The sequence below is a fragment of the Arachis duranensis genome, chromosome 5 (assembly GCF_000817695.3).
Source record: "Arachis duranensis cultivar V14167 chromosome 5, aradu.V14167.gnm2.J7QH, whole genome shotgun sequence".
Classification (NCBI taxonomy): domain Eukaryota; kingdom Viridiplantae; phylum Streptophyta; class Magnoliopsida; order Fabales; family Fabaceae; genus Arachis; species Arachis duranensis.
This window is the reverse complement of record NC_029776.3, coordinates 76422134-76431504: the sequence shown is the minus strand read 5'-3', so window position 1 is coordinate 76431504 and position 9371 is coordinate 76422134. Positions and strand designations below refer to the sequence as shown.

Below are 9371 nucleotides of genomic sequence, written 5' to 3'. Positions count from 1 at the left end.
GACCCTAATGAGCATCTCACTAAATTCCAAAGGATATGTGACACAGTTAAATCTAATGGTGTTCATCCTGACACTTATAGATTGCTACTGTTTCCATTTTCTTTGAGGGACAAAGCATCAAAATGGATATAATCATTTCCAAAGGAAAGCTTGACCACCTAGGAAGATGTAATGAACAGATTCTTGACAAGGTTCTATCCTCCACAAAAAGTAAACATGCTAAGAACAGAAGTACAAACATTCAGACAGTAGGATGGTGAGACTCTTTATGAAGCTTGGGAGAGATTCAAGGATTTGACAAGGAAATGCCCCCCTGATATGTTTAATGAGTGGGTGCAAATTCATATCTTCTATTAAAGGCTGAATCATGAATCAAAGAAAGCTGTAGACCACTCATCTGGAGGTTCCCTCAACAAAAAGAAGACCATTGAAGAAGCCATCGATGTTATAGAGATAGTGGCTGGCAATGAATACTTTTATGCCTCAGACATAAGCAACAACAGGGGAGTCCTAGAATTAAACCATATGGATGTAATCCTGGCTCAGAACAAGATGATCACCAAGCAACTGGCTGAATTGACGAAGCAAATGGAGAAGAATCAGGCCGCAGCAATTCGCACTCAACCATCACCTCAAGAAGAGTTGGAGACAGAAGAAGGAGTTAACTGGGAGGAAGCTAATTACCTTGGAAATTCATCTAAGCAAGCTAATGATCCGTATTCTAAAACTTGTAATTCTGGTTGGAGAAACCATCCAAATTTTAGGTGGGAGAACCAACAAAACCAAGGCCAAGACCATAGACCACACAATCTAACCCAGTATAATAACTCCACTCACCAAAACTCCAACCAAAGACCATACCAGACCACACAAGACACCTATTCATAGTCACCATACAAAAACCACAATAACCACTCTCAACAACCATCACCACATGATGTTGACAGAATGGTTAAGACGGAAACTATGCTTGCAAACTTTTGCAAAGAAGTTGAAGACATAAAAAAATTCAAGGAAGAAGTAAGAGGGAGTATAAAAAACCAAGGAGAGGTTATTAAGAATCTCGAATCTCAAGTAGGACATCTTTCACAGCAGATTCTGAAGTTCACTAATAGTTTTCCAAGTGACACTGAGAAAAATCTAAAAGGGGAAACGAAGAAGGTGAGATGGGAAGAGTGTAAGGCAGTTACTCTTGCAAATGAAGAAGTCTTGGAAGAAGATACCAGTAAGCTAACAGAGCACAGACCAGGAAGTTCCCAGAATAACTTGGATAAAAAGGAACAAGAATATGGATCTATACAAAGAAAAGAATCAACAGGGAATGAAATTCAGAAATCGTATGTGCCAAGGGCACCATAAGACTCATGGGAAGTGAGAAAGAAAGGTCATATTCAAGATTTCTATATATGTTTGCATCTCTCAGTGTCAACATCCCCTTTATCAAAAACTCTCCAACAAATGCCTACATACATCAAGTGCATGAAAGAGCTGCTGAACAAGAAAGGAACCTTAAAAGGGGGACAGACAGTGACAATGAACAAGGAATGTAGCGCCCTCATCAAGAAGGACGTGCTCCTGAAGAAAAAAGATCTAGGGAGCTTTCATATTCCCTGTGTCATAGGGGAAACAAAAATTAACAGAGGATTTTGTGATCTAGGAGCTAGCATAAATGTGATGCCTCTGTCCCTTATGTAGAAGTTGCAAATCAATGAGCTGAGAGCCACTGATGTCATCATACAATTGGCTCATAAAACTCAGAAGTAGGCTGAAGGAGTAGTTGAAAATGTGTTGGTGAAAGTAGAAAACTACTTCCATCCAACAGACTTTGTCGTTCTAGACATGGAAGAAAGTTACCTCCATCCCATTATCCTGAGGAGACCATTTCTAGCCACTGGTCGAGCACTCATTAATGTAGAACAAGGAGAGTTGATACTGAGAATACATGATGAGCAGCTCACTTTCCAGGCCTTCAAGCACGTGCATGAATCTGAGCAAGAGAGCAAGAAATTAAAGGAAGAATACAGGGAGAGTTTCTGAAGGAAAACAGTAATGAACCACCAGACAAGCATCTGGAGCTTCCCTTGATATATAAACAAGAAACTCAAGAGATGAAGCAACCAATAGAGTTCAAGGAAGAGCCGAAGCCACAAGAATTAGGAAGAGCAGCTAACAAGGATCTCCCTAACACAAGAGTCAATGGAGCACTAATGGAAGAAGAAAAAAGAGTTGTGAAGAAATTGCCAAGGGGATGGAGAAACAAGAAGGTTCTTACAGAAGGTTTCTCACCTAGAGACAAGGTGATATCAATCTACCATCCACCAATCCCTCCCCGTCTTCTCACCATTCCATCTCAGTTACCTCAAGTGTTCACCATCAGAAAGGTTCTTTCCCTGGAGCATTCAAAAATCATCAAGGAATCAAGTGGAGAAAGCTTCACTGTGAGGTGGAAGATTTGAGGCATTACAATCCACCCTAATAGTAGACCAACCGTCAAGCTAATGACGCTAAAGAAGCGCTCCATGGGAGGTAGCCCATGATTTAGTTTCCCTTTTTTTAATGTTTCAGTATGAATAATAATTGTTGCTCTAACATGAATTCAAGTACTCTTAGACAATTTTGACAACTATTCATGACATGAGGAGCATATGATCCAATTCTAAGTTTAGTGTGCCTACAGGCACACTAGGACACCTTTCAAAAATGATGATCATATTGCCATATTGACATGTGTTCTTGGAATATATAGCCAAACATTAAGTTGGGTGTTCTATATATTGCAAGAACAAGTCATGAGAGTCAAGGGTCTTTTGAGTTTTGAAAATCATGAAAGTACAACCATGTTTATAATTTTTAGTTCATGTTTAGAAAATAGAAAAATAAAGTGTTTCTCATGATGGTTTAACCGAAAGTGACAATAATCCCGTTAAGATATCAATGATAAAACTTGGAGGAAGAAACACTTTAAACCATATAGCCAAACACTAAGTTTGGTGTCCTCCAAAACTATGTAAAGCACAAAAGGAGTCATGGATGGATGAACAATCATGAAGAACACTAGTCAAAATTTTAGTTTTAAATTTGAGCTTTGCTTGCCATGAATTTACCGCCACCTATTCACATTCTTTTCTTTGTTTTGATATAATGGATAGGTATGCAGGAGAATAGCATGATGAAAGGACAAGGAAATTGATGGTGAAGATAGCATGAGGAAAAAAAGTAAGCCACATGGTTTGGAAGGATTCTTCTTGGAAATGAAAATCTGCACAACCTTGGAAGAAGCTCTTAGAAGACCGACCCCACATGCTTTATGAAGAGGCAACTTTTGTCCTCATTCATCTTTACATGAAACCCTTCATTCATAAACTTGCCCAAGGAATCCTAGCCATCCATTCTTCATTAAAGTTTACTATAAATAGCCTCAATTGGACTGTGCACATGAACCCAAGATTCACACTTCTTGTACTTTAGAAATTCACTTCTTGTATTCTCTAAAAGTAAGACCCAACAACCGTGTTCTTTGTGGAACAAATCAACTTTGTTCACTTGCTTCCATAACACTACCTTGCCTTCAAACCACCCTTTCACCAAGAGTGCATCACACTAACCATACCTCTTCATAAACCCTCAACTTCTATTCGGGTAATCATCAAGGAAAGTATGGCATCTTCTTCAAGTTCCAAAAGAAGAAGAGGAAAGGAACCCATGGTTGAAGAAGGTGAAAACAAATATGATCGACGGAAGTTCAGATCATGGTACCATCAAATGCAACTTGGGTGGATGAATGATAAAAAGATATATCCAGAAGTCCCTTTCCAGCTACGTGACCACGGGTGCCTAAAAATAAAAGCCAAGATCAGAAAGAGAAAATGGAATGCGCTTACCTCACTGAGCGGATAATTTATACGCTTTTTGACATTATTTTTACATAGTTTTTAGTATGTTTTAGTTAGTTTTTATTATATTTTTATTAGTTTTATGCAAAATTCACATTTCTAGACTTTACTATGAGTTTGTGTGTTTTTCTGTGATTTCAGGTATTTTCTGGCTGAAATTGAAGGATCTGAGCAAAAATCTGATTCAGAGGCTGAAAAAGGACTACAAATGCTGTTGGATTCTGACCCTCCTGTACACGAAATGGATTTTTTGGAGCTACAGAAGCCCAATAGGGGCGCTCTCCATTGCATTGGAAAGTAGACATCTTGGGCTTTCCAGCAATGTTTAATAGTTCATATTTTGCCCAAGGTTTGATGGCCCAAACTGGTGTCTAAGTGCCGGTCAGAGACCCTTTTCTGGCGTAAAACGCCAAAACTCTGGAATAAAACGCCAAGGAAAGCCTATGCACATGAAAGCTTCAATGCTCAGCCCAAGAACACACCAAGTGGGTCCCAAAAATTAATTTTTGCACTCTACTTATTTCTGTAAACCCTAGTAACTAGTTTAGTATGAATAGGACTTTTTACTATTGTATTTGGATCTTTAGATCATTTTTGAGACTATCTTTGGATCACTTTTGATCTCTTGATCACGTTTTGGGGGCTGGCCATTCGGCCATGCCTAGACCTTCATCACTTTAGTATTTTCAACGGTAGAGTTTCTACACCTCATAGATTAAAGTGTGGAGTTTTGCTGTTCCTCATGAATCAATGCAAAGTACTATTGTTTTTCTTTTCAATTCACGCTAATTCTTATTCTAAGATATTCACTCGTACTTCAATCTGATGGATATGATGTGATAAACCATTATTTTATGATATATATTGTGTTTAATTGAGTGGTTTTATCAAGTCTTTACCCACTTATTCATATGATTAGCATGATATTACAATTCCTTCCCAAAGTTGTTCCATGGTTGAAAACTTGCTTTCTAGAGATCTTTTTATTGTGTATTTTAATTCTCTTTTATACCATTCGATGCCGTGATCCGTGTGTTAAGTATTTCAGGTTTCATAGGGCAGGAATGGCTTAGAGAATGGAGAGGAAGGTTGCGAAAATGGAAGGAACACAAGAAATCAAGGAGATGACCAGTGAACACTGATGCGGACGTATGGCTCACACGACCGCGCGAAATGGAGAAAATTGCAGCGACGCGTTTGCGTGCCTGACGCGAACGCGCGGATAGAAATCTGCACGAATGACACGAACGCGCGGACGACGTGTACGCGTGGCAAGGAAAAACGTTGGATGACGCGATCGCGTGGTCAACGCGTACGCGTGACCTGCGCGATATGCAGAAATAACAAAACACACTGGGAGCAATTTTGGGCTGCGTTTTGACCCAGTTTTTGACCCAAAAACACAGACTAAAGCCGAGAAACATGCAGAGACTCAGGGGGATTCTCATTAGGATAATTTTTAGTTTTTAGATCTGATTTTACTCCTCCTCTAGGTTTTCGCACTACACATTGATAGTTCTTAGAATTTTCATTTGCTTTTGGATTTAGATATTAAGAAGAGTTGTTACCTCCGCCAAGACTTCGTCATTCTAGTTTGTTTTCTTACTTTTTACTTACTTTTTCATATCCTTAATTTGTCCAGAGTTACAATTGGATTATTTTTAGAGTTTATCAATACAAGAACTATTTTATTTTTAATTGATCTTCTTTTTTATTATTGTTTATCATGTCTTTTGGTGCACGGAATTGTGATCATCAACAATGGCGCCAAAAACTTGGTAGCGCTCTCAAACGTGAATCACACTTTGTCACAACTCCGCACAACTAACCAGCAAGTGCACTGGGTCGTCCAAGTAATACCTTACGTGAGTAAGGGCCGATTCCACGGAGATTGTTGGTATGAAGCAAGCTATGGTCATCTTGTAAATCTCAGTCAGGCGGATAATAAATGTTATGGAGTTTTCGAATAATAAATAATAAAGCAGAAAATAAAGATAGAGTTACTCATGTAATTCAATGGTAGGAATTTCAGATAAGTGTATGGAGGTGTTGTGTTCCTTCTGCATCTCTGCTTTCCTACAACTTTTATCCAATCTTTGTTACTCCTTTCTATGGCAAGCTATATGTAGGGCATCACCGTTGTCAATGGCTACATCCCATCCTCTCAGTGAAAAAGGTCCAAATGCTCTGTCACAGCACGGCTAATCATCTGTCGGTTCTCGATCATGTCGGAATAGAATCCCTTGATTCTTTTGCGTTTGTCATCACGCCCAAAAATCGCGAGTTTGAAGCTCGTCACAGTCATTCAATCCCTGAATCCTACTCGGAATACCACAGACAAGGTTTAGACTTTCCAGATTCTCATGAATGCCACCATCAATTCTAGCTTATACCACAAAGATTCTGATTAAGGAATCCAAGAGATATGCGCCCGGTCTAAGGTAGAACGGAAGTGGTTGTCAGACACGCGTTCATAGGTGAGAATGATGATGAGTGTCACGGATCATCACATTCATCATGCTGAAGTGCAACGAATATCTTAGAATATGAATAAATTGAATTGAATAGAAAATAGTAGTAATTGAATTGAAACTTGAGGTACAGCAGAGCTTTACACCCTTAATCTATGGTGTGTAAAAACTCCACCGTTGAAAATACATAAGTGATGAAGGTCCAGGCATGGCCGAATGGCCAGCCCCCATGGAAGACCGAATGGTCAAAAGAACTAGATAGTCCAAGAGATCTCTAATACACTAGTAAAAAGTTCTATTTATACTAAACTAGCTACTAGGGTTTACAGAAGTAAGTAATTAATGCATAAATCCACTTCCGGGGCCCACTTGGTGTGTGTTTGGACTGAGCTTGATCTTTACACGAGCTGAGGCTTCTTTTGGAGTTGAACGCCAAGTTGTAACGTGTTTCTGGCGTTCAACTCTGGTTCATGACGTGTTTCTGGCGTTTGACTCCAGAATGCAGCATGAAATTGGCGTTGAGTGCCAGTTTACGTCGTCTAATCACGAATAAAGTATGAACTATTATATATTGCTGGAAAGATCTGGATGTCTACTTTCCAATGCCACTGAGAGCGCGCCATTTAAAGGTCTGTAGCTCCAGAAAATCTATTTTGAGTGCAGGGAGGTCAGAATCCAACAGCATCAGCAGTCCTTTGTCAGCCTTCTTATCAGAGTTTTGCTCAGATCCCTCAATTTCAACCAGAAAATACCTGAAATTACAGAAAAACACACAAACTCATAGTAAATTCTAGAAATGTGAATTTTACATAAAAACTAATAAAAAAATCCCTAAATTAGCTTGATCCTACTAAAAACTACCTAAAAAAAATGCCAAAAAGCGTATAAATTATCCGCTCATCATCTTTCTTTATTTTCCCTTTTAATTTTATGAAGTCTACATTTATGATAATGGAGTAGTTTCTCAACTTGATTGGAAGTTGATTAAAAGGAGAACTTTGAGTTGGAATACTCAAGAGTCAAATTGTAATTGGGTTTATTATTGGTTGAATCTCTAGTCACTGACGCTAATCCTTCCCAAGGGAGAGGATTAGAACTTGTGAACAGAAGTTGACTTCCAACTTACTTGACCTTCCTTTATTCAGTAAAGGATAACTAAGTGGAAACAACTACCAATTATCAATTGATCTTGAGAAAAATCCAACAAGGATAGAACTTCCAATTAATCTTTTCCCAGTCAAGATCTTTATTTAAATTTTATAATTTCTCTTATTTATTTTCTTGTTTCTCAAAATCAAAATTTTTTTGGAAAAACCTCTAACCAATAAGCTGCACTCTCTGTTAACTCGTTGGGAGACGACCTGGGATTCTTACTCCCAGTATTTTTATTCTAATTTTGTGACAACCCTTTTTAAATTGATAAGCGAATTTTCACTAGTTAAGAACTGTACTTGCAACGTATTTATTCCATTAAATTCTTAATTGGTCAATTTCCGACTCCGTCATGTTGATCCGTGATACTCATCATCATCCTCCTTTATGAACGCGTGCCTGACAACCACTTCCGTTCTATCTGCGAGAGCTTGAGTGTGTATCTCTTGGGTTCCTGGTTGACGACGCATGATTGTCTCTCCTGACAACAGAGCCTTTCAATTCCATGAAATCAGAGTCTTCGTGGTATAAGATAGAACCAATTGGCAGCATTCTTGAGATCCAGAAAGTCTAAACCTTGTCTGTGGTATTTCGAGTAGGATCTGGGATGGGATGACTGTGACAAGCTTCAAACTCATGACTGTTAGGTGTAGTGACAGTGCGCAAAAGGATCATTGGATCTTATTCCAACACAAGTGAGAACCGACATATGATTAGCCCTACGTAACCTGTAGCCAGACAATTTTCACTGAGAGGACGAACAGTAGCCATTGACAACGGTGATCCCCCAACATACAGCTTGCCATGGAAAGGAGTATGAATGATTGGATGAAGGCAATAGGAAAGCAAAAGTTCAGGAGCAACAAAGCATCTTCATACGTTTATCTGAAATTTCCACCAATGAATTGCATAAGTATCCCTATCTTATTTTATGTTTTATTTATCTTTTAATTATCTAAACTCTCATAATATTCTGAATCCGCCCGACTGAGATTTACAGGATGACCATAGCTTGCTTCAAGCCGACAATCTCTGCGGGATCGACCTTTACTCACGTAAGGTATTACTTGGATGACCTAGTGCATTTGCTGGTTAATCATATCATCTAATTCCTTGTTAGTCAAGTCATCAATCTTTTTAAAATCAAATTTTTTTCAATCATATCTTTTTAATCATATCTTTTTTTTAAATTAAATCTTTTTTTAATCATATCTTTTTAAAATTTTGATTTCAAAATCTTTTTCTAACTTCTTATCTTTTCAAAATTTATTTTCAAATCTTTTTCAACTAATTACTATTTCTTATCTTTTTCAAAATCACCTAACCACTTTTCCACTTACAATTTTCAAAAATCACTAACCACTTTCTCAAAAATCTTTTTAATTAACTAATTATTTTAATTTTAATTTTTGAAAACTCTCTCTCTCGCATCTCATTCTATTTATTTGCTAACACTTCTCTTCTACTTATAATTCGAACCCTCTCTCTCCTTCTGTGTTTGAATTATTCTCATTCTCCCTCTACCTCATTCTTCTATTCTTTTCTTCTTCTACTCACATAAAAGAATCTCTATACTGTGATATAGAGGAATCCTCTTCTTTTCTGTTCTCTTCTTTTTCATATGAATTCTCCATAGGAAGATCCTCATCAGTTTTTAGCTAAATTCTTGCAAATCTGTGATACTGTTAAGACCAATGGGATTGACCTCGAGGTCTACAAACATATGTTTTTCCCCTTTGCTGTAAGAGACAGAGCTAGAATATGGTTGGGCTCACAACCTAGAGAAACCCTGAACTTTTGGGACAAGTTGGTCAATGCTTTCTTGACCAAATTCTTTCCACCTCAAAGGATGAGC

General features: G+C 38.1%; 1 non-coding gene across 1 annotated transcript; it reads right to left on the bottom strand.

Annotated features, from left to right (window-relative positions):
* Positions 1-216: 216 nt before the first annotated feature.
* LOC127748046 (small nucleolar RNA R71) lies at positions 217-324 on the bottom strand. Its single transcript, XR_008009989.1, has one exon. It is a non-coding gene; the product is annotated as a small nucleolar RNA R71 (small nucleolar RNA).
* Between the last annotated feature and the right edge of the window lie 9047 nt (positions 325-9371).